General features: G+C 39.1%; 1 protein-coding gene and 1 long non-coding RNA gene across 3 annotated transcripts in view; one reads left to right on the top strand and one right to left on the bottom strand.

Moving 5' to 3' along the window:
• Positions 1-2,545: 2,545 nt before the first annotated feature.
• Positions 2,546-14,857, bottom strand: LOC140338808 (uncharacterized). The gene is made up of 2 exons (XR_011922327.1): positions 14,411-14,857; positions 2,546-3,298 (listed from the first exon to the last, which is right to left on the bottom strand). It is a non-coding gene; the product is annotated as an uncharacterized lncRNA (long non-coding RNA).
• A 421-nt stretch (positions 14,858-15,278) lies between these two features.
• The window catches only part of LOC140338781 (synaptotagmin-2-like), a 63,911-nt gene continuing 51,972 nt past the window's right edge, over positions 15,279-27,217 (top strand). For both annotated transcript variants that reach the window (XM_072423090.1, XM_072423092.1), the window contains exon 1: positions 15,279-15,366. The gene's annotated coding sequence lies outside the window, so the exon portion shown is untranslated. The remainder of the gene's footprint in view (positions 15,367-27,217) is intronic.

Below are 27,217 nucleotides of genomic sequence, written 5' to 3'. Positions count from 1 at the left end.
CCTCGCAGGCACGGACATCACCAAAACTGCTGGGGGACCAATCAGAGGAAGAGGACACGGCCAGAGGATGAGATTGGATGGGCAGGACACAGAAGGATGCCAGGAAGACCAGGTAAGTCTTTTTTCTTTGTTTTTTATCGCTATCAGCTGTTTTTTGTACCCCAAGCCACACTCAGAAGGTTAAAATGATGGCTGTACCGCTTTTAGATATATAAATCCAGACAGAAATGAACCACCCAGGAGGTTAAATCGATGTTAGTCTCCGAGTGAGGCCATCTTTTTCCCCTCCGTTTCTCCAAAAATGTATGATAACATTTACAATTTTTTAACAACTATAGCCTTAAAAAGTAAACTCTTCATCAATTGAAGATTATTAATTCAAATATTGAATTAAAAATATTATAACCAATGCCTCAGGTTTTAAGAAACCCAAATGGAAGCAACACTTCAAGCTTTAACCTCCCTGGCGGTATGATTATTTTAGTATTTTTAAATGTCAAATCGGTACATTTTAAATTTCCCACCGGTCCCGCTCCTTAGTGCACGCCACTTGCACACACATCGCATGCCCGCCTGGCATCTGCATCCCATGGCCTTGCACCCCGTTCACATGCTGGGGATGCGAGGCCAGGGGACACAGATGCTGGGCATCACCAAGGGGACACCGAGGATGCCATGGGCTCATGGGGACCAGGTAAGCCTTGGGTAAGTGTGGCTTCGGGGTAAATGAAATTTACCCCGAATCACATTGGGATTACCTCGAGGGAGGTAAAAGACAAAAATGTTTGACTAACATATAAAGACACTGTGATTTCAACCATAATTGAAACAGTAGTATTCAGTTATCAAAAAACATCTGTTTTAAAGAACCTGATATGAATAACTGAATTTCCCAAAAATTAGAAGTGCAGAAATCCCCATCAGTAATAGTGCAATTTTAGCAATAAACAAAATATAATATCATTGTTATTGAATCTTGGTATAAGAAGGGCAATGTATTGTATGAATGTAGCAACAAGAGGCCTAATAATAAATCAAACTAAATATGTAATCAAGGCTATAAAAGATATATATGAAAAAGGGAAAAAAAAGATTTAACATGATTTACTTCCTTGCAGAACATCTTCAGAAGAAATTGGTGAGTGTGTTCAATCTCAAACCAGAACACTGGTGTGAATAGGAAACTTCAGGAACTTTTCCTGCGACTTTTAGATGAATCGGAAGCCTGTGTCCAGATAGCAAATAAAAGGGGCAGCAGCACCCTCTACTGGTGAATGACATGAGGACTCAGTGGAGATGAGGCCTATTTCTGAGAGCAGCCTTTCTCCTTCATTAAATGTGGAAAAAGCATAGAATTTATTTTGAAAGTAGAATCACAATTTGAATGGTTAAGCCCAGCTGTGTTTCAGGAGCTGTTGTATTAGCGGTTTGAATGAACTCTTTTGAATTGTGAGTGGCGACAGATCAGTTAGGATCCGTCTATAGACATATCTAAAAGCTTTCTGACCACTTTCATGAAGGCTTCCTTTGTTTGAAAAAAAGACGGTTGCACAATTACATCTTTAGGTGATCTGTCAGATCGGAGAAGTGTATTGCATCAAACCCAAGACAAGGACCATCATAATATGGCAGAAAACCTTTCATAAAGCCTTTCACAGTGGCATCTAATTCTTTGATATATTCAGGAAGGCCCCTAATCCGAAAAATGCCCCTCCTTGTTCTATTTTCCAGGTCTTCTATTTTGCTCAGGGCTATTTCTAAACAGTCCTCTAATGATGAATCCTTTTCCTGAGGTAGGCTAAAAACCCTGGGTAAAGAATCGGTATCCTTGATAGATGTAGGGGATAAAGCACCATCTCTTTGACTACTATGTATTGGAAATATGTCAGACACAGCTGTGGCATCAGAAGTAGAAAGCTGCTTACCTCCTGAATGTAACTTTTTAGTAGCATGTGACTTCATAGCTGTGGGGGATCTGTGCCCCCCTGTTTCCCAATACCTGGCTGGGGAATCTTTATGTAACCCTTCAGAGTCCTGCTGTGCTGCTGAAGACAGAGAGAAGTGCTCTGTACCTGCAGGGGATCGATATTTCCACTTCCTTGAGTTGGGATGCAGTGGATTGACTTGCTCCTAGTTGCTTGCTGGCTGAGAAGGCTGCTGCTGCCATCTTTGATTCAGCAGGACCCGACTTAACAAGATGATCTCGGGCAATAGAGGATGCCTTGCTCGGCATCTAAGAGGTGAGGAACTGCAGGGATATGAGAGAGACTGTGTGGCCGTGGATTGCTTAGAAATGCTGATGATGCCATGAAAAGGAGGAGAGGCTTAGCAACAAGTGTGCATCAGCCGCCCACCCATGTGCACTCCCTGTTTACTGGTTTGAATGTTAGCACTTATGGTCACATTTTGTGCCCTAGGTTTTTATGCAAGTTTTCAGATAAAAGTAGTGTAAAATCAATCTCCTGCTGGTCCCAGATCAGTTATCCCTCTCTCGTGGTCTCCGCTTTACAGCGCTGGGAGAGCGAGTAACAACACCATGCAAGTATGTAGTTAAATCACTCTCAAAGCTTTATTATAACATAGCGATTTATATAATCAAAACAATGGGTGGAGCATACTTGGCAGGTAGTAAAAAACAGAATATGTCATAGTTTTGTTGAGCACAGAATGTTTCAAGATTAGGGGGAGGCAGAGTTTCAAGGTAAGGGTGGAAGAAGATGTTAGTATACTGATAAGGAGGGTACAGCTATTTTTGACACAACTCAATTATCTACAAAATATAGCAAAAACACAAAAGTAATTTAACTTCAGGCTTCAGTAAAATTCCACTCCTTACATTTCCCTCCTTTTAACCTTTAACAAAGGATAACTAGGCCTCATATCTTTGTTCCTTTACATACAAATAAACAGTTTCAGGTTCTTGGGCATACATAACTCGAGAAAGATGAATGATTTTTGATTTGCATATTGACAATATTATGATTTTTTTCCGGGGAATCATAGGTTTGACAGTTATTACAAAAGTTATACGGGTCATGAGATAAACGTATATCACTTTTAGTAGCCTCAGTGTCATTTTAGATATTGCTAAAGACTCTGAGAAGTATGCTGACTGGAGTGCTGGATCGGCTGTGCCTTTTTTACTCTATCCAGGTGGGTCATCCACTGGTCAGCATGGCTGTTCCAGTGATCACTTGCCCCGTGACCGGGGGTCCAAAGGGCAGATCCAAGGATTTGTGCTTGTGCAGAGCTTTAACCAACACTACGTCTCTGGGCTTCAATGGGTGCTTAGGTTGATCTGTAGGGAGAGGAAAAGAAAGAGACATCTCCATAGTTGCTGTTCAATTTATCAATAAGTTTAGCTACATATTGGTCCTGAATTTGTTGTAAGTCCCCCGGTAGATAGTGGATAATAAAATTAAAGGGTCTCTAGCCCAGGGGGTGGGAAAAGGTCTTCCCATTAAAATTTCATATAGTGATTGCTTATTAACTGGGTTGGGTGTCTTTCTTATTTCTGCTAGTACGGCTGGCACTTGTGAAATGTTCCTCCAGTTGCTTTTCTAAGTTTGTCTTTCAGTGTCCTATTTGACCTTTTTACTACTCCAGCACTCTGGGGGTGATATGGGATGTGGAACTTCCATTCTATGTTCATCATTTTTAAAATTTCCTGTCTGACTTTAGAAGTGAATGGAGTGCGATTGTCTGAGCTTATGCTCACTGTGCATCCAAATCTGGGAATGATCTCCTTGCATAGTATGTTAGTTACTGTCCTTGCATTTTCTTTCCTGACTACAAAAGCTTCTACCCATGTGCTGGATCTATCTGTAAATACTAACATTATCCGGCATCCATTGGAAACCTTTGGCATGTTTGTGAAATCAATTTGTAATTCTTGAAAATGAAAGGTAACAAATGTTCATGTTGTCCTGTTTTCTTTCTTTGAACATTATTTCTGGCACGTTAGACAGCGGAAAAGTATGGAAGTATGGCCTGTGTATGTTCCTTTAAATTTTGGGCACAAAATCGCTTGTTTATTTCTTGTGATGTGGTTTTATTGCTTTTGTTTCCTATACCATGGTTTTGAAAAACAATGAGGGATACTGCTATTTGGGGCAGCCCTACTATCCCTCCTTTTGACCAGATTCCAAGGGAATCTAAGGTCAAACCTTCCTTTTCCCAGAATTCAATGTCCTGTGAGGTGGCGAAGGACTGTAATTGTGTTAGAAGTGTGTAGGTTTCAGTGGAAGCTGGGGTGGCAAGCAGAAGTGTATCAGGGGGCTAGTGGTGGATGTGGTGGACCAAGCAGCGGCTTTGGCATGAAAATCTGCTAGTCTGTTGTCTCTGGCATCAAAGAAATTGGAAGAAGTGTGTGCTTGACATTTGACAATGGCTATTTGGTTGGGGAGGTGAATGGCTTGTAAAAGTTTCGAGTGCTGAATGGGTTTTCCGTCAGCTGTGGTAAAACCTCTTCCCTGCCAAATGGCTGAAGTGGATGCCGAGCTAAACAATAGTTATGCAAGAAAATAGAGAGATATTGGCTCTTTACGGCAAATAAAGGTCTAACATAGCTTAAATTCACTAAAGTATTTTTTTAGAAACAACATTGGTAAAAAGGCCTTCTGACGCGTTTCGCCCTGACGGGCTTCCTCAGGGGATTACTGAGACCTTGGTATATTGACCTCAGGGGTGAAAAAATGAGAGAGTAAATCTTCAGTGTACTGCAGCCAAAGAGTAAGGAGAAGAAAATTTGGCACGATTAAAAATTTTGGACGGGTATTTGATTAAAGTGATGATAATTGTCGATCAACTATTAATAGACAGAAGTGACATCACCAGTGTCTTGAATTTTTTGATTAATTGCGTTTAAAAGTGGCTAATTGATTGTGGAGATGGGGAAAGGGGGATATGGTTTATAATATCTGTAGTTTGCAATGAGAATAAACTGGCTGAGATTTTGTTCTTCAATTCAAATTAGAATCTTCAAGGAAAACCTATAGACCATGAATGATCTAGGAAATGCTTCCCAGTGTTTAGGAAGATCCCATATGGATTGAGATAAGATGTTATACAGGAGAGTTTAAGGAAGAGCTGGTGGCAGCCATCCAAACCACAGGATACTGGTGATGTTACTTCTATCTACTATCAGTTGATCGACAGTTATCATCACTTTAATCAAATAACCGTCCAAAATTTTCAATCGTGCCAAATTTTCTTCGCCTTACTCTTTGGTTGAAGTACACTGAAAATTTACTCTCTCATTTTTTGCTGCACTCTTATTTTTTTTTTATTTTTTAAAAAGGGTGTTGCACTTAAAAAAAACACAAAAAAACAGAATTGGGTTGTCTACCATTTTGTGTAAAGTGAAAATTCTGAGTTTAGGTACTCATTAAATTGGACAGCGCTGAGAATAAAGTGGGAAACTTTTTGTTGTTTGTTGGAATTCTTGTATCAGCTTTAATGTGACCAATTTTCTTTGCACAAGAACAGTAAACGAATGTGTGATATTCAAAACAAGTTTTTAATAAAGTTTGCAATTTTATTCAAATTGTCCCCTGACAGAACCACAGTGTAAATGCCATACTGAACTGTACCAGCCACAATTTTCACAGCTTGGTAGATGCTCCTAAAACTTTATGCTGTTATACTTACAACTCATTACCCATGAGGGCTTGAACATTCATTGACCTAATGACCACCAAAGCACAAGTTGTACCTCTTGTTGGTTTTGCTCAACCAGATCATTAAGGAAACAAGCCTTTGCTTTTTTTTTACTTTATTTGGCACTATCAAGGACCCACTGCAGGATTCAGCTGTTGTTACCACAATAAAAGCCCTGTCAGAGAAACGGTATTTAAAAATTTTTAAACCCACTTCACAACCTCATATCCCCTAAATTCCCATGTGTCTGAGGCAAATCTGTAGGTTTTAATGGGAATCTGCTAAAGCTGGGTGGGGAGGATTCCCAATTCTGGGAACCACATTTTTCTAAGGCCCAGAAGCCTATTTAGCACACCATGCTAAGCAGAAGATTACTGTAGGTTAGACTGGCTGTGAGTCAGTCTGTCCGTTGCTGCAAGAGAAGAAAATATTTTTTCTACTAGCCAGGAGACTATATTTTGTTCATGGACTTTTGTTATTGTTCACAACGACCCCTACAAGAGAACACTGTTTTATTTTTGTGTATTTTCTTTTGAAATATGGGCAGATGCCCTAAAGCAAAGTTGTGTGTGGAGTTGTCTCTGTGCATATGCCTCAGAATATTTTCAAACAAAATGTAAGCCCTTCCATCATACACATAAGCCAATAGTATTAGACTACATTGTCCCTTAGCATATATGTTTTAAATTGCCACTTGTACTAAAGAATCTGCTTATATATATAAGTGGAAGGCAGTTTCTGAGAATTAGAAAAATGAAGTAATCAGGAGGTGCTAACACATGGCTATGGTGAAAGTGGTGAGCAGTGGGACAATTGCAGGTACTGGAAAGGTTTACTTTCATAGCATCAAAGGACATCTGCATGCGGTTGTAAATGATATCTGAGAGACTTTTAACATATTTTACTTGAAATTAGGTAACGCTGCTTTGTTGTGACACCTGGGAGTGAATTAGAGTTGCTTGGGTATCAAGTAAAGTTGTCTTTCATGTTCTAAGAGTAGAGCACATTGTTTAAGCTACTTATACAGATACTTGTGAGTATTTCTTTGGCTATAAGCATTTGCCATTCTTGATGTGTCAGGCATCCCTGTTCTATATAATCCAGGTGGAAGAGTAAAGTCTAGTGTAGTTGTCTGTAGGTTCTTCTGACAGCCATTTAGGGCATTGTATGTGTCTAGAGTGGGGGATTTGTTAAACTGATACGTTTTTGCCCTTGGCTTTGTAATTTGCCAAGAGTGTGTGGCAGCATATTCTTAAAGACATGTCTGCCCTATACCAGCGGTCACCAACCAGTGCTCTGGTTCGTGAGAAAATTTTGGTGGTCCACGGCTCTGGCCGGTGCGTTCCCCAGCGAGGTCAGAAGGACCCTGCTGGAGGGGCACACCAGCCAGAGCCGCAGACCATGTTCCCCGAACGAATCGCAGGCTCGGGGTGGTGGGTGGGATGTGTCTCTGGGCGGGTTCTGGCATCATGATGTCACTCTGGGGGAAGTGTCTTTCTGACACATGGCTCCCCACATATGCGCAGTCCAGAGTCCATGAAATTAGTGGTCCATAACAACCAAAAGTTTGGCGACCACTGCCCTATACAATACATGTTAACTTCTGTACGACAGCAGACCACCAGATGATGGTGCTGTGTCCTCATGTAAAGTGTGTCTCTTGCCAAATGAGACACAGCATGAGGACACAGCACAATGTACTGGTGGCAACCATTAATGCACAAAAGGGGATTTAAGATCAAGTGACCCATCCTAACCAACTCAAAAGTACAAAATCCTTTTACCTGTTAAAGGAGGGAAACAGATATACAGACTTATCCTAGTTAAATAACACACTATGGAAGTATTTATTCACTTAAATTTTGTTCCAAGTTCAAATTCCCTCCTGCCCTCCTCCTCCCTCCCTACTTTTGTTACCCCCTCTTTTCTCTGTTTACTTCATCCTTTGACTTCTTCCTTACCCAAATCTCCCCCCCCCAATTGATTTTGGGCTGCTGTCCACACTGTACAATAACCTTGATGGCTTGAATGGTTGTTGTGCTTTCAGGCGTATGGCTAGGCTACCGCTGCATTGAAGTAAGAAATATTAGGTCCTACATTTGAGGACTGCAGTATTTCAAAGAACTTGACAACCTAATACACCATAAATGCCCCCTTAACATAAAGGAATTTATGATATGCCTTCACTTTACTGTGAAAATAGGTACTGAATAGCAACTATACCACTGCCTGGTGTGGCACCTACATTTTGTAATTATTTTCATGTTGAACATGTACCCTTTCCTCTTATGTTATTTATATTTTCTTTCTTTGTGCTGTATGTGTTTTGGCTTTTTCATTGTAAACTGAAATTTACATAAATAAAAGTTTAAAAAAAAAATTACCAGTCCGTTCCACCAAAATTCCAGCAGAAAGTTTTTTTTCAGCGCGACAGCCAGCTCCAAACTTGTCATGTGAACTAGTCTTATTGAGAACAATGGTGTTTACATTGAGGTAGTACTTTGGTATGGAAGGAAAGACTGCTTCTGAAATTGGCTGCTACCTGTAATCACTGTGCCTGGATCCCCTTCCAACCAGCATGCTTTAAACCTCCTCCTGTGTCATTGTTTGTATCTGTCCATCATTTGCAACTTCTATTTGTACAGCTCTGGGTATTATGCTGGCACTTTAAAAATACAGTTTAACCCCTCTAGCGGTCGAATTCTCTCCGCGTTTCCATCCAAAATGCGTAACAATTTTTTGCATATAAATTTATTTTACATTTTAGGCCCATAATTCTTAGGCATATTTCACCTGAAATATGTCCAATATTTAATAAATTTATTATTAAATTTTAAATAAAAAAACACAAAAATCTGTTAAAAAAAATAGTGAAACGTAATATAACTGTACAGTAGCATGTTTATATATATATAAATTATATCAAGATTTTTTTGTATTGGACTCAATACAGCTATTTTGTATTGAATCCAATACAAAATTATTTTAATTTCCCGCCGCTCCTCCTGCCCGCACCGACATCACCGGGAAACCCCGGATAATGTCTCTGCAGTCGCCGGGAGAGTATTGAAGAGGGAGGATGCCCCCCCGAGGACCTGCGGGCACCAGTGTTTTTTTTTTAAATTTTAAGCGACCCCGAATATGACTCGGGATTACAGCTAGGGGGGTTAATACTAACCTTCCTACCATTACACCTTCATGCCAGTCCCCTCCCTTGCCAAACCCCCTATCCACACAACCCTTCTCTAATTTGCCAGTGCCAACTGTATTTGATGCACACTTTAGTGCTCTCTATCCCTGCAGTGATGAATATTTTTTTTTTTTTTTCAATGATTATTTTTTTTTCACTTTTTTTCAAATATTCAGTACAAAAATACAAAACGATATGATACACAAAACATACAGTACAAAGGGATCACATAAGACAAGTCATGTCCGGACTCCATACAATCCAAGGTGTGGGGAAGGGTGGTAAAAGAAAAAAAGGGGTGGGGGAGAGACACGAGGCCTAGGGGGACACATCATTCAGGGTTCTCTGTCACCAGCCAGTACCCTTGACCTCTTGAAACCAGTTTTCAAAGAGTAAGAAGTGTGACATTAAACCCCTTGGGTAGATAGTATGACATCCATAGATCCCATATCCTCTGGAAATTTTTCATTTTGTCATGTACCCTGGCCACCCTATTTTCTTGTACAAAAAAAACACTATCTTTTTTTTCACCTGTGCCAATGTAGGCGTGCTGGACCACCATGCCCGAGTAAGCAATTTGAACTGGTATCAGGTACAATTTTGGGGGCACAAAAGCAGCAACGCTTGAATTGGATCCTTTTTAATGCCCCTGTCAAGTATGGTGTATATCTGATAGACCCCTGTCTAAAATCATTTGATCCTTGGGCATTGCCACCAGATGTGTAACATGATGCCGACTGTGCTGCAGCCTCGAAAACACGTATTAGGTGTAAACTTAGCGATTCTAGTCTGCACCATGTACTATCCTAGAAGTAGCTTATAATTAGTCTCATTGAAAATCACTATAGTGGAACCATAGGCTGCTTGTTGCCACTGGGCCTCGTCTGACGAACGGCCTATATGAGATTCCCACCTGGAAGCATATGGCAAAGAATGTGTATACCCAGTAGATATCAGTGTCTGGTATACCACAAATAATGTGCCCTTGCCAGCGGGTCTCGATCACATATCAGCTAAAACCTGTGGCTCCTAAGGGGGTTTTAGTATGCTTAAGGTTTCTCCAATATAGTGGCAATATTGCAATTAGCAGAATATTTCTAAAGCTGGTATTTCGTATTTGTTCCTCAGAGAGGACCAAGAGTGTACCCCATTCATTGTTGTCATGCTTCGGATCATGTGGAATCCCTTAGAGCAGTGTTTTTCAACCTCTTTTGAACCACTGCACATTTTTTAAATTAAAAAAATCCTGCGGCACACCACAAATCAAAATGTTACAAAATGACACTCTGTAGCTAATTCTCTTGTCTCTAACAATAAACAAGGCAATTAAGCTACCTATTTCCACCCACTGACATGGAAGAGTATTACATTACTCTGCCAGTCACTACAGCACAGACACTCGACAATGGTATTTGGATAATTTCCCACGGTACACCTGAAGATCTCTCACGGCACACTAGTTGAAAACCATTCCCTTAGAGCCACTATACATCGTCAAACCCTGGTCTAAAAGCTGGGTTTTTGGTTAGAGTTGCCATAGGGATATGTGGAAAGGGCAGTACACCTGTTCTTTTCGCTCCATCCTGTACCCAGAGGGCATGTTTCAGAATAGAATTTTGGATATGTTCCCGCAGCCCTGAAGGGGTACAAAAAATTGTGTATCTGTTGCTATAGACATTATCTCTGATGCAATGTCCACCCATAACAGCTTCCTTTCTCCTGCATGGTATGCTGATAGTGGGGCTATTTGTGCTGCCTGGTAAGACCTCCTTATACTTGGGACTGCTATCCCGCCTTGTGGTTTAAATATATATTATATTCTTTTCGCAACTCCTGACCTGGATTTTTCCAATGCAAATTTCAAAAAAAAACTTTCTGCAGGACATCTAACAAGGAGGATGGAACTGCTACAGGAAGTACCCGGAAAATATACCCTTGGCAACGCTGTCATTTTGAGAGCCGCGATCCTGCCAAACTAGGAGATTTGATATTTGTCCACGTTGCCAACGTTATGATTGTTGTGCGTAGCAGAGAAGTATAATTCACTCTGCACAATTGAGTTGTACGTGGCAGATGGGTATATCCCCAGGTAAGGCACATAGCGGCTCCCAATGATGCGGGTTATTTTCCTTTTTTTGTTGTACAAGGGGACCAGGCAGGGATATATTAAGTGCCCAGTATTTACTGTGGTTGACATACAGCCCAGTTACTTTTGCAAATTGGTCCTAAATTGTAGACAAATTTGGTAGGGAAATTACAGGGTTAATAACAAACAATGACATCATCTGCAAACAATGATATTTTATGGCGAAATCCTGCTGCCTTTATGCCCTTCACATATGGACATTTCCTAAAATAGCGCTAATGGATTAATGGCCCAGGGCAAAAAGGAGAGGGGACAATAGACATCCCTGCCTGGTCCCCCTTAAAATCACCCACTTGTCGCTGTGGCATAAAGCCCGCCTGGTCCAACAACAGAAGATATACCAATTTTATTTCCCCACACCAATATTGTTGCTAAAAACCTAACATCCAAATTGAGCATATCGGGCATGACATATGGTCTGCATTGGGTTTAGGTAACATACAAATGCGTGCAGTAAGAGTGTCAGCTCCTATCCTATCCCCTTCCAGCAGCTGGTTGAAAAAAAATGGCCAATTGGGAGGCTAAAATATGTACAAATTTTTTGTAACAAGAGGCTGTAAAGCCATCTAGCCTAGGGCGCCTATTCAATTTTAAATTGCATTTGGCTCTATCTCCTCAGGTGTAATTTTTTTCCCATTGTTTCTAGCACCTCTTCTGGAAGAGAAGGTAGCTGAAGATTAGACAGAAACATTTGTATGTGTTTTGGTGTTGCAGTATCATCGATGGCATAAAGATTATGCAGACAAGTTTGGAATTCCTCCAAATTTTTTTGGGGGTTGATAGTAGGGCATTCAATATGTTAAACGATAGGGTTTATGGGCCTTGGCCATGTGCCGAAGGCAGTTCGCTAGCATAGTGTCTGTATTTGTTACCAACCCAGCGGAGGTACTTTTGCGCTTGGTTGTTCAGAGTTCCAATTCTGTCCTGACAACTTCCAATTGCTTACGTATAGCAGCTGAAGGGGTGCGTTTTGCCTGTTCAGTAAGTGTTTGGAAAAGGAGCTCCAGTTCCCCAGTTTTGCCTTTCTCATTTTCTTTTTTGCGGGACGCCTGTTGAATGAGTATGTCTGATTAGCGTTACAGAGTGTACTAGTAAATACGTAAAAAATAATCCCTCAACTGGTCTTGCATTAGGGTGAGTACATCTGGATTGCTCAAAAGAGAATCATTGAGTGTCCATTTGTTAACTTTGGGCTTATCACACACCGAGGAGAGAACGAGAAACACTGCATCATGGTCCGATCATGAAATTTGTAGAAGTTTGCACTCCAAGGAGGGAGGGAAGTGAAAACAGAAATGTGATCGATCCTAAACCATACCTTATGAGGATGTGAATAGTGGGTATATTCTTGTTGCCTGGGATGTATTTCCCTCAGTCAATAGGATTGTGATTTCACATAGTTTTAGGGAAAACTCCCTGGGCCTAATCTAGCTGCACTATATTAGGGGGAGATGAAACATGTTTCCTATCCAAATTAGGGTGCACTACCATATTGGAATCACCACACATTATCACAGCACCCTTCTGACACTTTTGTAGTTCAATCAGTATTTTGTGGATAAAAGACAATTGCTTACTGTTGGGGGCATAATAGGAGTCTAATGTCACTGGGGAGTCATTTAAAACACCCACTAAAATTATGTAATGCTCTTCTGGGTCTTTGATTTCTAAATCGCAAGTGAACGGTAAATTACGCTTAATACTGTTCAAGACTCCTTTTTGTTTGGTTGGCCCGTTAGTCATGTGTATATGTGGATAATGGTAACTGAAATATTTAGGGTATGAGTTTGTAGAGAAATGCGTTTCCTGCAGGGATATAATGTCTGAATGTTTGGTTTAGACAGCTTTAAATGTGTTTGATCTCTTTGCAGTTGAGTTTAAACTGTGCACATTAAGACTGAGAATGTTAACTGACATTTTAAAGTTTTAAAGGTGGCCAAAGAATTGGGCAGTGGGGTCAGCTCAACCCCAGGGCCCCAGTCTCCGGATCAAAAGGATAGAATTGCAAGGGCTGATTTGGTCAGGTAAAGATACACAAGGGTAAACGAATAAACTTTGTACGAACTTTGGTACAGCAGATAGTACTAAAATAAAGAAAAAGGCCATAGTTGCGATGGAGAGAACAAAGACCTGTCCATGAGTGAAGATCGAGCACTCTTGTTTTGAAAACATTGCATCCTGACATATCAGATAAATCTGATATATTAGATCTATGCTATTGTAACCATATCTCCTAATAAGGATGTGCCTAAACAGACACTTACTTATCTATCTTAAGGCAACCACAAACTAAGGCACCTAAACTGTGTGAGCATAAGGCCATGTAAAAACCTGGGAAATGGGTTCCCTTTACCAGTCCTGAAGAATATGCCCCGCAAGCGGTAGGAGGAATAATGCATGTCTAATGTGTGTCATCACCAGTGTCCTGGCTCAGGGGACTCCAGGTGATAAAAAAACAAAAAAACAAAACAAAACAAAGACAACCACTAGGTCCTGGTGGAATGTGGGTGGCCCCTACTGATAATCTGTGTCCATGTGCACAAGGCTGGACTATGACATCCACAAAATATGGATGTAATTGGTTTATGTATATGGGATGCCATCTCTCATATGTTTATATAGCCATGCTGCACTAAGTTTGACCATTTTGTTTGTTTCCCTCCCTTCTTTCCTTTTGTTTGCCCCATTGTTATGCTAAACTATAAAAGAAAAAAAAGAGGTAAATATGGATCAGAGTAACATTTTGTATGTCAGTGTATGTTTTCTTTGCTGTTGTTCTTAAATGTAAAAAAAATACTCTTTGTATTGTATTTTATTACTACCTTGACAATAAAAAAGAAATTAAAAAAAGTGTAAGGAAAAAGTCTGTTAGTGAACCAGTCTAAAACTTGACAAAGTCCACAACTTGATTGGCAAATTCCTCGGGAGTGGCTCCTTGGTACCTAATGGCGGGACCCTGCACGGTTCCTCCTCCTTGAACATCCTGGAACATGAGCGGGTCATTGCTGACCTCTGATGCACTCTCCTGGATGCGGAAGTAGCTTGAACGGAAAACCCCATCTGTAGCATATACCCTTGATCCTGACATTAGAACTGCGGGATCTGTTTTTCAGATCCTGCAACTTGTAGTACAATGTTTAAATCTCTGACTTTAGTTTCCAAATACTGTATCTTCCTCGTGCCCCTCCAGCACAGAGGTTGTATCATGTAGCTTCCCATCCACTTGGGTAGTACGGTGATATAGCTCCGTGACATCCTTAGAGAAATGATCCACCAGTCTGATACTAATTATTCAGAGCTGTGTGTAATATTTGCTGCAGCCTATGTAGAAGAGCAGGTGTCTAGCTGCTCTCTCTGTTCTGTGTCTGGGGATGATAGCAGAGCAGGAGAGCCTTGTAGAGGGGGATCTGTCTCACCTAATGGAGGATCCGCGCCCTCGCTGCCATCTTGGAGGGCGCACGCTGTAACGCGGATTTCCTCTCTGCTTGGTTGGTTCCCTTCTTCTGGGACTATGCGGGTTCCCATCAGCACTATCCGGTTTCCGGAGGCTAGAGGCGGAGGCGGGGGGGATCCCGATTGCTGTGCGGGCTGTAATCACCTAGGTGGTGCGAAGACCGATCAGGCTGCGACCATCACCTAACTCTGCACATGCGCACTCCTTTCTAATTTGTTAATTGTTAATTTGTCTAAGGTGGACTCCTTTCTAATTTGTTTAGATAATTGGAACATTTTTTGCTTAGTAATTTGTAAGTAAGGTGTTGATGTGCATATTCTTAGTACACGTTATTGGAACAAAAAATAAATTAGGATTATAGCATAAATATTGAATTTTTTTAATGTGTGATCAACTAGATAGGTGTAGGTATCGGGATTACTGTGTGTAGAGACATCCCTGTGTGAATATCAGTTTACAATAGAACTATATCCGAGCATTATTAATTTGCAATAGTGAATCAGCCTCACCCCGTGATGGGGTTTAGGGTCCCTGTTTAATAGGCTGTATAATAATACTGATTGAAGAGACAGGGTAAAATCTAGTAGAAAGAAAAAGAATTCCCTTTTTGTACTACATGTAATACACGGACATTATAGCTAGTCCTATAAAAACTTATTAGGAAAACAAATCGGTACTTTCGGATCGGATTTTCTTCTGATACCATATGGGTCATTGGTGATCCCACGGGGGCTAGTTTAGCATAATAGGAGTCCGCAACTGGCCAATCGGGAGCAGGATGCAGGGAGACGTGGGAGGAATAGGAATTAGTATGAGGGAGGGAAGAGGGAAGGAGCTAGCGTGTCTCTACTACTGCAGACAGAGTTGCAGATAACCGGGGGACAGAGAAGCAAGCACTAAAAGAAACTCCCCACACAGGTAAAACCCAACCGAGCTATATGTAAACATGGAGCAGCCGTGTTCTCTAATGGCGAAATGCATGCTGTCAGCCCTTCTGTACCTGGGATCGTTGTAGTGCACCCTTGTTTTTTTTTCTCTTAAGATTTGAAGGTGTTAGAATTGGGGTGGTGGGGCCATATTGCAGATCTTTTGAGCTGAAAGTGTTAATCACACGGGGCGTGTTCTGGCTCTGCGGTTTTGCCCTCCCTTTTAACATCTCAAACAAGTTTTTGCTGTGCACAAATTCTGCAGCATCAGCGCCCTTTTATATACCCTTCCCCCATCTGTTTTCTGAAGGCGATCCAGCGCCAATAAATTATTAATCATAGGCAGGCATTAAACACACTAAGCACTTTTAGCTGTATGCCGTTGTTGTCAAATTATTTTATGGAATCAAAACTTGAAAGAGATCCGACATCCTGAATATATAGCACGGACCGCTTAGTTGTGGGACATAAAAAAAAATGTAAGGAGAGCATGGTTGGGCTGAAATCCACACTGCAGTTCCGCATTTCCATACAAATGTGCATTTTAGTTCATCTGTATTACAGTCCAGAAAGTCTACCTGCAGTGCCTCTGCCGCATAGGTCCTCCTAGGAGCAGCACTGGCTGCTCTACTATACCTTTTCTATTGCTTCTAACATCCCTGCAATGTGTTTAAGATGACTTTCAAAAGTCGAGGATTCCTTTTTTTTTCTTTACCAGTGGTTTTCTTCTGTATTAGGCATTGTAATAAGACACTTATGGCATTAGGTTTTGAAGGGTGCTAAGAATTTTTGAATTCGTTGAATTGGAGTGATTCCAGTTTCATTTTTCGCAGAGAATACCATTGGTAGACAGTATAAATGTCTTTTAAACTCATTTTTAGGCTGGGTCTACATGATGTGGTAGTTCATATACCCATACTTGTGTACACCGTTCATCAATTAAACATTAACGCAGAGCTAGTTGAAGCCTATAGCACAAACTGACAGCACTACATTACAGTCCAGATTGATATTGAAAGGAAATGGTTATTGCATCACTAGGTTTACCTTGGAGAAATTCAAAATTAAATTGGTTTCCCCCACTACTTGCAAAACCCTATTACATTTTAGGTACTAACATTACTAGTACCCTTTTATTAAAAATCTTTGCGGATGTCCAATTATTAGCTTGTTCTTCAGGTTTAGATTATTTTCATAGACACACTGGATTATATTTGTGGGCCATAAAAAATGTATTATATTTTAAAAAATAAAAAATATTTTTTTTAGACAATATAATACAATATCCATGCTGATCTTTAGCTTTTTTTTCCACCTTACATGTATGCTAGTTTCTCATGCATAGATGCTGTTGATCATTCACAGTAAATGTCTTTAATCTATGTGACATACAAAATTGTAATGAAGTGAGAAATAAAATGATAAATGTTGTGTTTTACTTCCTAATGCAATACTATGCATCCATAAACCCTACAGTCTATTGGCAGAATAGGTTTGTAAATTTCATGCATAAAGGGAGGCAAAATTTCACACTAAAACATTATTTAAGATTTTACTAAACATTATTACTAATCTTTATTTAAAAAGCATCTTCATTATGCATTTGTACTTTTATCTGAGGCCTACAATTAACTACCAAGCAAGGCTTAGCTCTTGTGCTTTCATTCATCTTTGCTTTGAATTTGTCCTAGGCCACTGTTTTATATTTAACCCCCCACCCATCTGTCACAACACAATTATATTTCCTAATAGCCATGGTTGCAACCTTTTTTTTTTTTTTTTTACCTGTTGTCTACATATGAGCCTCAGAACCTATGTGTTGCAGTGCTGAAATTGGCATCCTGCTTAGAAGTCAGAAAACAAACGGGGTTTCTGCCATAGGAGGTTCAGAGATTTTTTTTTTTATCCTTTTTTTAGGCTGGGTCTACATGGACTTTTTTTTTTTTTTTTTTAATGCATGTAAACGTTCCTTTATATGCTTTTTTTATGCATTTTTTATTAGCTTTTTAAACAGTTTTTAAACAGTCCGTGTAGACTAAGCCTTAGCTTTAGCTTTCACACAAGCTTAAAAAAAAAAAAATCAACGTATGTTGCTGACTCCTTCTGAAGGTAAGCATTGTCTGCTAGTGTTGGGAGTTGGACTGGCCTTGGACTGACATTACATGGTGTATGCTTTTTTTCTTGGTCATCGAAGCCAAGAAAAACCAGGCAACTAATTTTTGTGAAAATTTATAAATGTAAATTAATTCTTAGGAATAAAATTTTCTGATTGATTGTGATCACATATTTTAAGTATACGAGCCACTGCCATGCTAGCTGTCTTCTTTCCATCTATAGGAATACATTAGTTTTTGTAGCTAGAATCCCAGCACTGGTAGGGTGTATGGAATCTACCCCCTAAGCTTACCATAGCCATTAAGCTTCCCATCCCCTGACCTAAACCTGCCCTCTAAAATGACAGCCTGAGCACCTATTGATAATAGGACTTTAAAGGCCACTCACTATACATATAACAAAATCTACTTTATTATAAACAATTAAAATCGTACAAAAATAACATTCAGTAAAACACAGGACATACCAGCGGATGTACCATTGGGGTGTCCTACAAGAGGTTGCACCCACTCATGTCTATACGCTTTTCGCGGATATATCCGCTTCTTCAGGAGAGTGGAGATCTGGTTTTGGTATGTAGCAACTTGGAACCAAAGCTGAAAAAAACATGAGGTATCTGGTATATAGCTGGTACACCTTACATATTATAACACAAGGGCGTCACAAACTGGGTACAGATGATCAAAGTTTTTAAGGACTTCAACCAAATTCCTATCGATTTAATACAGTTAGAAGTTTTTCTTATGCAATAAAATCCTCTGGGTACTTGCTGTTCATAGTGTCTTGGCCTCCCATGTGCTTGCTTTCATTCTCATAGGGAGATTTCCTGTCGGCATAGACGAAGCAGCTGGAAACAGCTGATCATCCATTTCCGGGTGCTTCCTATATGCTGACAGGAAAAGAACAGCATGTACCTAGAGGATTTTATTAAATAAGAAAAACTTCTAAGTGTACTACATCAGACATTAAAGTGGGTGCAACCTTTTGGAGAACACCCCAATAGGACATCTGCTGTAATGTCCTGTGTTTTACTTGATTTTATGATTTTTGTACAATTTTAACTGTTTATAATGAAGTGCATTTTATTATATGTATAGTGAGTGGCCTTTAAAGTCCCATTATCAATAGGTGCTCTTTCACCCCAGAACTTTCTATCTCTAAAATGACAGTATAGATATGATAGCCATTTAGCTCAGCCATTTTTAGGAAACCAGTCTCAATTTCTCAAGTCCACAACTGGTTACTGTTAATAGAAGCAATAGTTAGGAAAGTTAGCAAATCTGTTTCTGTTGGTCCTGATTAGGAGGAGCGAAATCAGCATCTGACGGAACCTCTCTTATCCTATTGGGAAGAATGTTCCTGTTTTGTGGTGTGTTTGGCAATGCTTCTGCCTAAACTTATGACTTTAAGGTTTATGCTGACCAATACCTAAAGTGTAAGGATAGGATAAAAAAGGCTAAATTTTAATTTTTTTTTGCAATGTGACATTTACTAATTTCATAATTGGAGAAACGTCCTGAGCAATATTAATAGCTTATGATTGCACATTACAGAAAATCAGGAGCAGTTCACCCCTTTGCTTCATTTTCTCTCTCCTTCTGTCATCACTGAGGCAGATAGGCTACCAGTCATGCCCCTTCTTCTACTAGTAATAAGGTGCATACACACGTTCAATTCTTGTTGTTGGAAAGGATCTTTTATGATCCTTTCCAACGATAAGAACCGCACGATGCATGAACATACAGCACGGTTCTGCTCTATGAAGAGGGGAAGGGGAGAGCAACAGAGTGGCACCCTGCTGCACGCTCTCCCCCTTTCCCTTGCATTAGGGTCGCTCATCGTCCGTGGATCCGCCAGGATGGATCCACGGAAGATGAACGTCGGGGGCTGTACACATGCCAGATTCTCGCCCAATATGCGATTTATCAGGCGAGAAAAATTTGACGTGTGTATGTAGCTTTAGTGTTACTGTACACATTTTATTACAGCAGGCTGAAACAAGGAAATTGTATTGTGTTTTAATGAATTCTGTATTTAATATCTACCTGGAGTTTAGTTTTAACCCCTAAAATTTATACTTTATCATCCTAAAAATGAGTAGCATATCACCTTGGTCCCACACCAAATGCTGAGATCATAACTTGAGTATTAATGCAAAGATGTTTGCATCACTGAGCATGAATCACAGTGCAGTCTATTGATAGGAAAAACAATAAATATTGATGTAACACTTGAACTGCCTTTTAAATGAAATCAATATAGCCACTACTGCATATTTGTGTAGCTTTCTCTTCTGTTCACGGTTTTATATAATATACTGTGATTGCACCTCAACCAGTTTTGTATTACTTTACCATGTATTTCCCTTAATAAAAAGGAAAACTAAAAAATACAAATTACTGGGAAAATTATAAGCCTATCTAATCTGTTTTTCCCATAGTCCTATAATGTCACAAAATGTAACCAGTGAAGTTCATTCATTTTAGATTTGGATTTTGACGTACTTGTTTCTTCCTTTGCTTATATGATCATGCTAAGTGTTTTTTTTATTTACTGGTAGGTCTGGGACATTCTGCCATAGTCTTCACAGTAAGACACACATGATAAAACTTTAAATCTTCAAAATGTTTTTGTGCAATCTGAGTAAAATTTCTAGGGAGTTTATCCTACTCACTCTAACTAAAAAAAATAGTTTGGGCTATACATACACCTTTACAAGACAAGTGAACCTATATCGGCGTACGATGACACTTCCGGTGCACCTTCATTCTGCAATGTGTTTGGTGTATTTGCATCCAAAAAATGAAACCTGAGACTCTGTGCTTTCTGGAGGAGTTCCTTTACTGACAGCAAGAGCTGAGCCTCTACCATCTGCTTTTACTTGGGGAAACAACCTCCAGTGTTGAGTTCCTCTTTAAGACTAAACTGTATTTATGAAATGTAAAGTGGTTGTGTTTAGGCAGAGAGGCCCTTTTAATTGTTCTAATGTTTTTAATTGAAACAATTCATTAGTTACTAGTGTATTTATGCATGTGCCCTCTATGATGAAAAACAATTACTTAGATTGCAGTAGCATTCTAGTTGCTGGTCTCATATGTTTGAGCTCATTGCACTAATAGACTGAAACCTTGTGCATGCAGTTATTTACATCTCAATGTCTGCTCAGCCTGATGTCAACCAGTATGTAGTATAGTCCACCAAGAACATCCCAATACTGTGTAACTCTTGGGGGGGATATAATGGATACTTGAATGGGCACAATTTTTAGGTTACTGCTAAAATGTTTTAATTGTAAGCTCAAGCTAGTTGCTTCTTTGCAATAACTTTTTATTTATTCATCACATTGTAGTCCTGCTCTTCTAGACAGAATGTGTTACAGATCAATTTTTAACAACTGTCATTTATAGAAGTAGTTGTTGATAAACAGAAAATAGATTTTGACTATTCTCTGTAAACCGTAGAGATGGTTGTGCATGAAAATCCCAGCATATCAGTAGTAGCCTAAATATTTTGACCAGCCTGCCTTGCACCAACAACCATGACATGTTTAAAGTCACCTAAACCACCTTTTTTCCTTCATACTGTTATCCATTTGAAAATCATCAGGCTGTCTTGACAATGTCTCTATGCCCAAATGTCGTTGTCATGTATTTGGTTGATTAGATAACACAGGTCAACATGCAATTTTCATCATATATAAGTTAATGTGGGCTTTGTGGTATTTTTGATGCGGATTTCAAATCTGTTTGCAGTTTTTCTCTAGCACGTTTTTGTTATGCAGCTAATTATATATTGTGTGAAAAATATGGTATAAAGAGCCTTAACATATTACAACATTTATTGACCATTTTCTTTTTTTAAGATTAGAGACCGCACTAACAGTGATTGATTTTATTTGTCATCATGCCTAGAAATTCCCTAAATGATCAAGACAGTTTCTGTTACGTGTGTGGTTCATTCACGACAAAAGCACAATGTCGCCTAATTACCACAGAACTTAAAAAGATATACAAATTATATTTCGGCTGTCCACTTGGTGACCAGGATAAATCTTGGGCTCCACATGTCATCTGTACTAGGTGTTTCAACGGACTGCGTGACTGGCTAAATTGGTATAAAGCAGAAATGCTATTTGCAATTCCGATGGTGTGGAGAGAACCGCGAGACCATCTAATCGACTGCTATTTTCCGAATCAACAAAAGTAGATTCTCAGATAAAACCAAGCACACAATTGTATATCCCAGCCTCGATTCTGCAATTAGGCCTGTTCCCAATGATGATTCATTGTCCGTTCCGATACTGCCACATGATGGACTTGTTTCTGTAGAAGGTGATGAAGGAATGTGCTGGAGCTGCAGCCAGTTACAACCCCGAATCATCTGATCCTGACTACTTGGCCGATGAAGATTCAGAATCAGAGACCTTTACACAAGCAGAGCTGAATGATCTTTTTCGTGATCTAAATCTCACCAAAGACGAAGCAGAAATTCTTGCTTCAAGGCTTAAACAGAAGCACTTGCTTGCAAAGGGTGTAACTGTAACTCACTACAGAAAAAATCATAACTTCACAATGTTCCTCACTAGGGATGGCTTACTGTGCTACTGTCATGATATAAATGCACTCAGTTAGTTTGTCACAAGAGCATGTTCCATCTGAATGGCGTATCTTCATTGATTCCTCTAAAAGATCCTTGAAAGCAGTCTTGCTGCATAATGGTAATTCCAAACCAAGTTTACTGATTGCCCATTCTGTTAACCTAAAGGAGTCCTATGACAACATGAAGTTACTACTTAAAGCAATCCAGTATAAAACACACAAGTGGAACATCTGTGGGGGGTCATTGGCTTCCTGATGCAAGGAGGATTCACAAAATATTTCTGTTTCCTATGTCTGTGGGACAGCCCATCTACGGGAGACCTTTAAGTCAAGCGTGATTGGCTAACGAGATACCTATAGGCCCAGAACAAGCAGTGTCAAGTTTCTGCCTCTGGTTGATAAAATATTTCTGCCACCTCCCCATATCAAGTTAAAAGGAAGGAGTTCAGAATCTGCTTGATTCATACCAGAAACTGGGTTGTCTTATGTCAATAAAAATATATTTCTTGCACTCACATCTAGAATTCTTCCCGGAAAATCTTGGTATAGTGAGTGACGAACAAGGAGAACGTTTTTACCAAGACATTCAGGTAATGGGGCACCACTACCAAGGTTTCTGGAATGAAAGTATGATGGCTGACTACTGCTCGATGCGGTACCGTGACAATCCAGACAGAGTACACAAGAAAATCATACTCTAAGCATTTCTGAAGAAACAATGGTAACTGACTGACACTGTTCAGTTGATCTATACTACAGTGTGCCTTATTTTACTTCACACTGAAGATGTATTAATATTCACTTCATGGGTGCTTACGTTTTAGTACAAAATACATGCACGTACAATGTTATCTATAAAAGTACTCATAACTCAGGAACTGTACGTGGGGAAAAATGATCTGATTTAGAAAACTTTGCAGTGGTTTCTGATGATTATCAAAACTATTTTTTTGTTGAACTGTGTGATTATCCTAAAATGCAGTTGAACAGATGTGACCAATAAAGTAGCTGGTGAGTGTACACACACACAAACTCTAATATTCATTACATTTTGTTTAAATCATAGGCAATCTGCAGAAATCTTAGCATTTGTTACTGATGTCATATCTTCTAATCCAATTTTTTGGAAAATCCTAGCACAAATGAGGGTTTCATAAAAAGAAGGCAGATCTGTGGGTGGTGACAGTGGTTTTGAGTTAATGGTGGTGCACATTAAGGTACATTTTGGTTAGTGTTTCATTATTAAAAATCCAAATATAACTGTGTGTCCTTTTTTACACACACATATAGCATTTAAATTACTTTTGGTTACACAAGGTCATGTGTTCAAGGCTGTACAGCATTTAGAAGGTTGTGAAAATTGGAGCCTTGATTAAAATCTTAAATGTATATGTGCAAAACAGGAGGCATGTGGATGATTAAAAATAGGATAGATACAAATAAATGAAAAATCAATGGGAGAGGACCTAATGATGCTTGTTGTCCATCAAACAATAAATTATTTGGGCTCTGTATAGCTGCTGAAGCTGTTAATGTTTTTTGTATGAAAGGTAAAATATGGGAAATTCCCATTCAGGACATGAGAAGACTCTATCAAAGTGAGGAGAAAATAGGTAAGGATGGAGTTCAATTTCACTTTTTATTTCTTTAGCTTTTTTTTTTTTTATATATAGTTCAAAATGGGATGTTTCGCTTATGGTCCTTATTATTTTGTTTCTTACATTGTGCATGTAATTTGGACTGTATGTGTACTAATCTGCATCGCCACTGTTATTATTATTATACAAGTTAAGGTTCATAAGACTTTGCAGAAGAGCATATAATTTAACCATGTTTGTTTTTTTAAGATCAGCCTGAATAATGCTTTGATCAGTCATGCATTTTTCATTTGGCTTGTATTGTAGAAAACCTATTGCAAAGAATACGAGACTAATTTGCATCAAATTTTAGGCATTTCACTAAACAAAGCAAATCTGGCCTAACATTTTAAATTGAGGAATGTTATGTATAGTCTTTTTTTTCATGCAGATACCACTATTACATTGCTTGGTAGAAAAAAAAATTCTGTAGCACTCTAATTACAACTTTTTGGCCGGTGTTATTTTTTCTTAAGGAACTTCATGCTGTAATTTAAAAGCAGCTTCTATGTTTATTAAACATGACCATGATATTTTTTTCTACTCTTAAATTTTGTCATTGATTTTACCAGAATACTCCACAGAGCTTAAAAGTACTATCAAAGAAGAGGGAAAGGGGGCAGAGTACAAGAAACAAGTAGGTGACTTATGATTAGCAATGACAAATGAATCCCCCATTCACAGTTGCCAAATTAGACCAAAAAAGCCATCTGTGATTTGGTGTCTTGAGGGTGTCTGCAGTAAATAGTGGTATCCTATCCATTGCTTGTTTTCATCAAAGCAAATGTGTTGCTTACTGGGTGGTGGGCATTTAAAACATTTGAGACCTGGAAAAACCTGAAATATAGGCAAGCTGTGTTTCAATTGAAGCTTGCTAATGATATACTACCAAGATGTAACACATTAACACATTTTCTTTTCATTTAGGTCATATTAGTATTATTAGTTAACATAGACTTTCTCCAATTTAGCGAAGCATTCAAACAATTATTTTTTCTAATATAAAAGGCAAAAAAGGTATAAATTACACTGGGGAATAATTTTGAACAAATTTTTAAACAACCCTGATTCATTTTGTTATATCTGTGGCAGTTTCACCATTTCCAGTCAAAAGGCGATCAGCACATTTCTAGAGCAAGCCTATTTGGCATATTTCAAAAAGGTAAACTTGGTGATCAAGATAAGTCTTGGGCCTCTCATAAGGTGTGCAAACAGTATGTCAAGAGTTTAAGGATGTGGACAAAGGGAACACGTGATAAGACGTCATTTGGTATACCTATGTTTTGGCGAGAGCCAGGAGATCATTTCAGTGACTGTTACTTTTGTATAGTGAAAACTTCAGGATATACCAAGAAAAATAAATGTAACCGAGTATCCTAGTCTACCATCGGCAATATACAGTGGCTCATTCAGATGAAATCCCAGTACCGCTTTTCGTTACACCACACTCTTTTGAAGAACATGATTATGATGATGAAGAGTTTGAAATTGAAGAGGATTCTGTTCCAAAGGAAATTATCAGCATGAGTTGAGTGATTTGGCACGTGATTTTGGACTGTTTTTAACTACCCAGGAACTAAGACAATGGCCAGTGTTTGACCAGTACTGACCAATAATCAACCCTTAAACCAGTAAACCAGTATTTTACCTTATAAGGTAATACTGTTGGTGATACATAATTGATATTAAATAAACTTGTGCTAACCCAACATTCCACTCCCCGGCTCACCAACGTCATAATGAAACACCAACAGTATACAAAGGCAGAACTTCCACCGTTGAATCAGTACACTTAGTTATAAAACAGAAAAAGAAACCAACACAAATATTTAGCATAACAATTACTATATACCATAAAACATGTAATATAGCTTCACTTTAACCCCTAACCCTGAAGAATCAAATGACAGGTTTTAACCAGGATTAGCAATTTGGCCATTTTAGATTTCAGTCACTCTTTTCTTCTTCCATTATATTTCCGGAGTATATTTGATCCATGTCCTGTTCAAAAGTTCCTCTGGTGGTACTTGAATGGCAATAAATGGCATAGTTCTAGATGACAATGGACTATGAGTACATATCCAGCAGTCTGTATTATTCATCAGCTGGGCATAATGATGATGCATATACAATAATTAATTTTCAAGAGTGTGCAGTATAAGACGTTGATAATCAGAATCCACTCCAGGTCATAGTGATACCAATTAGAGCCACCAAGATTGGAACTAGCCTGTGGGAAGGAAAACAAACAGGGTGAACATCAACATCCCTGAGTTTTACATTAGTATTAGCTTTTACTAGTACTAGAACTTTTACAAATACTTCATCTTTCTTCTTATGTTCCCTCCCCTATCTGCTATACTGGATTTTATCCATATCCATGCAAATAATCACATAACATTAAAAAATGTTTTGGGTCAAGTCACTGTCACATCAGTCAGGCAATAGGTCATAGTCACATCGTTTTTTTATGTATGCATGATAGAATACAGTGGTCCAGTTTATACAAACTTACAGTTTTTCTCCCACAATGGACCCCCAAAATGTCTACCTTGTCCTTTAACTGAGTTCACTTTTTAACAATAAAAACCTAGTTCAGAAAATACTTTGTCGTCCCTGACCTAACAAGTGAAGCAATGGTGTACTACCCCCCACCACCCACTGATTTAACAAAACAGAGGGTTGTGACACAACCCAAACCCAATCTATCAATGTATTTGTGGGGGTCAGCTCTTTTTTTTGTTTGAGCAGGTCATTATAACTTCAGTCCAGATGAACTTGCGGCATTTTCAGTCTTCATGTCCACTGCATGTATTTCAGCATATCGGCTAAACCCTCCCTCTCAATCTGATAAAACATTGTCTCTGTGGAGGGTTGAAAAGCAGTAGTAGTCCAAATTTGTCCATAGCTCAACCATCAGTGTATCACACAATTATTTATTCATCAGCTATCAAATGCTCCCAATCCGAAGCCTCTTGGCAAAGTTTCCCATCAATCATGATCACAGGTGCTTCCAGTTCAACAGGTGCAGTCACCAGTCCTGCTAATTGTTGATTCAAAATGGTTGATTCCTGAGCAGAAAGACCACCACTTTAACTTAACTCTGTCCGTAGCTGTTCCAGATAAGAAATTGGTGGAAGCTTTTCTAGATCTTTAGCAACCAATCTATGACAAATCATTGGGCTGTGTGGGCAACCTTGTAATAATCCAATTGTGGCATGTTGTCTTCCACCCCAAGTAAACACAAATTGATCCTGAGACTCTCCATCAATGGTGTTTTGGAAAGAAAACGTTTGATAAATCAAGTACCATATGCTACTCCCCCACTGTCTGAGCAACAGTCTCTGTGAGTGTCACCATATCCAAATCAGCAGCAGCCAAAAGATAGACCATTTTTTTAAAACCCTTGATAGTGGTCATTTTGTAGTATCCATCTAGTTTATTTACTGGAAAAACGGGAGCAATAAAGAACTGACTGATGGTCTGAATGCCC

The sequence above is a fragment of the Pyxicephalus adspersus genome, chromosome 1, assembly GCF_032062135.1.
Source record: "Pyxicephalus adspersus chromosome 1, UCB_Pads_2.0, whole genome shotgun sequence".
In the NCBI taxonomy this organism is placed as follows: domain Eukaryota; kingdom Metazoa; phylum Chordata; class Amphibia; order Anura; family Pyxicephalidae; genus Pyxicephalus; species Pyxicephalus adspersus.
The sequence above is the reverse complement of the archived record's forward strand: the minus strand, read 5'-3'. Positions and strand labels throughout refer to the sequence as shown.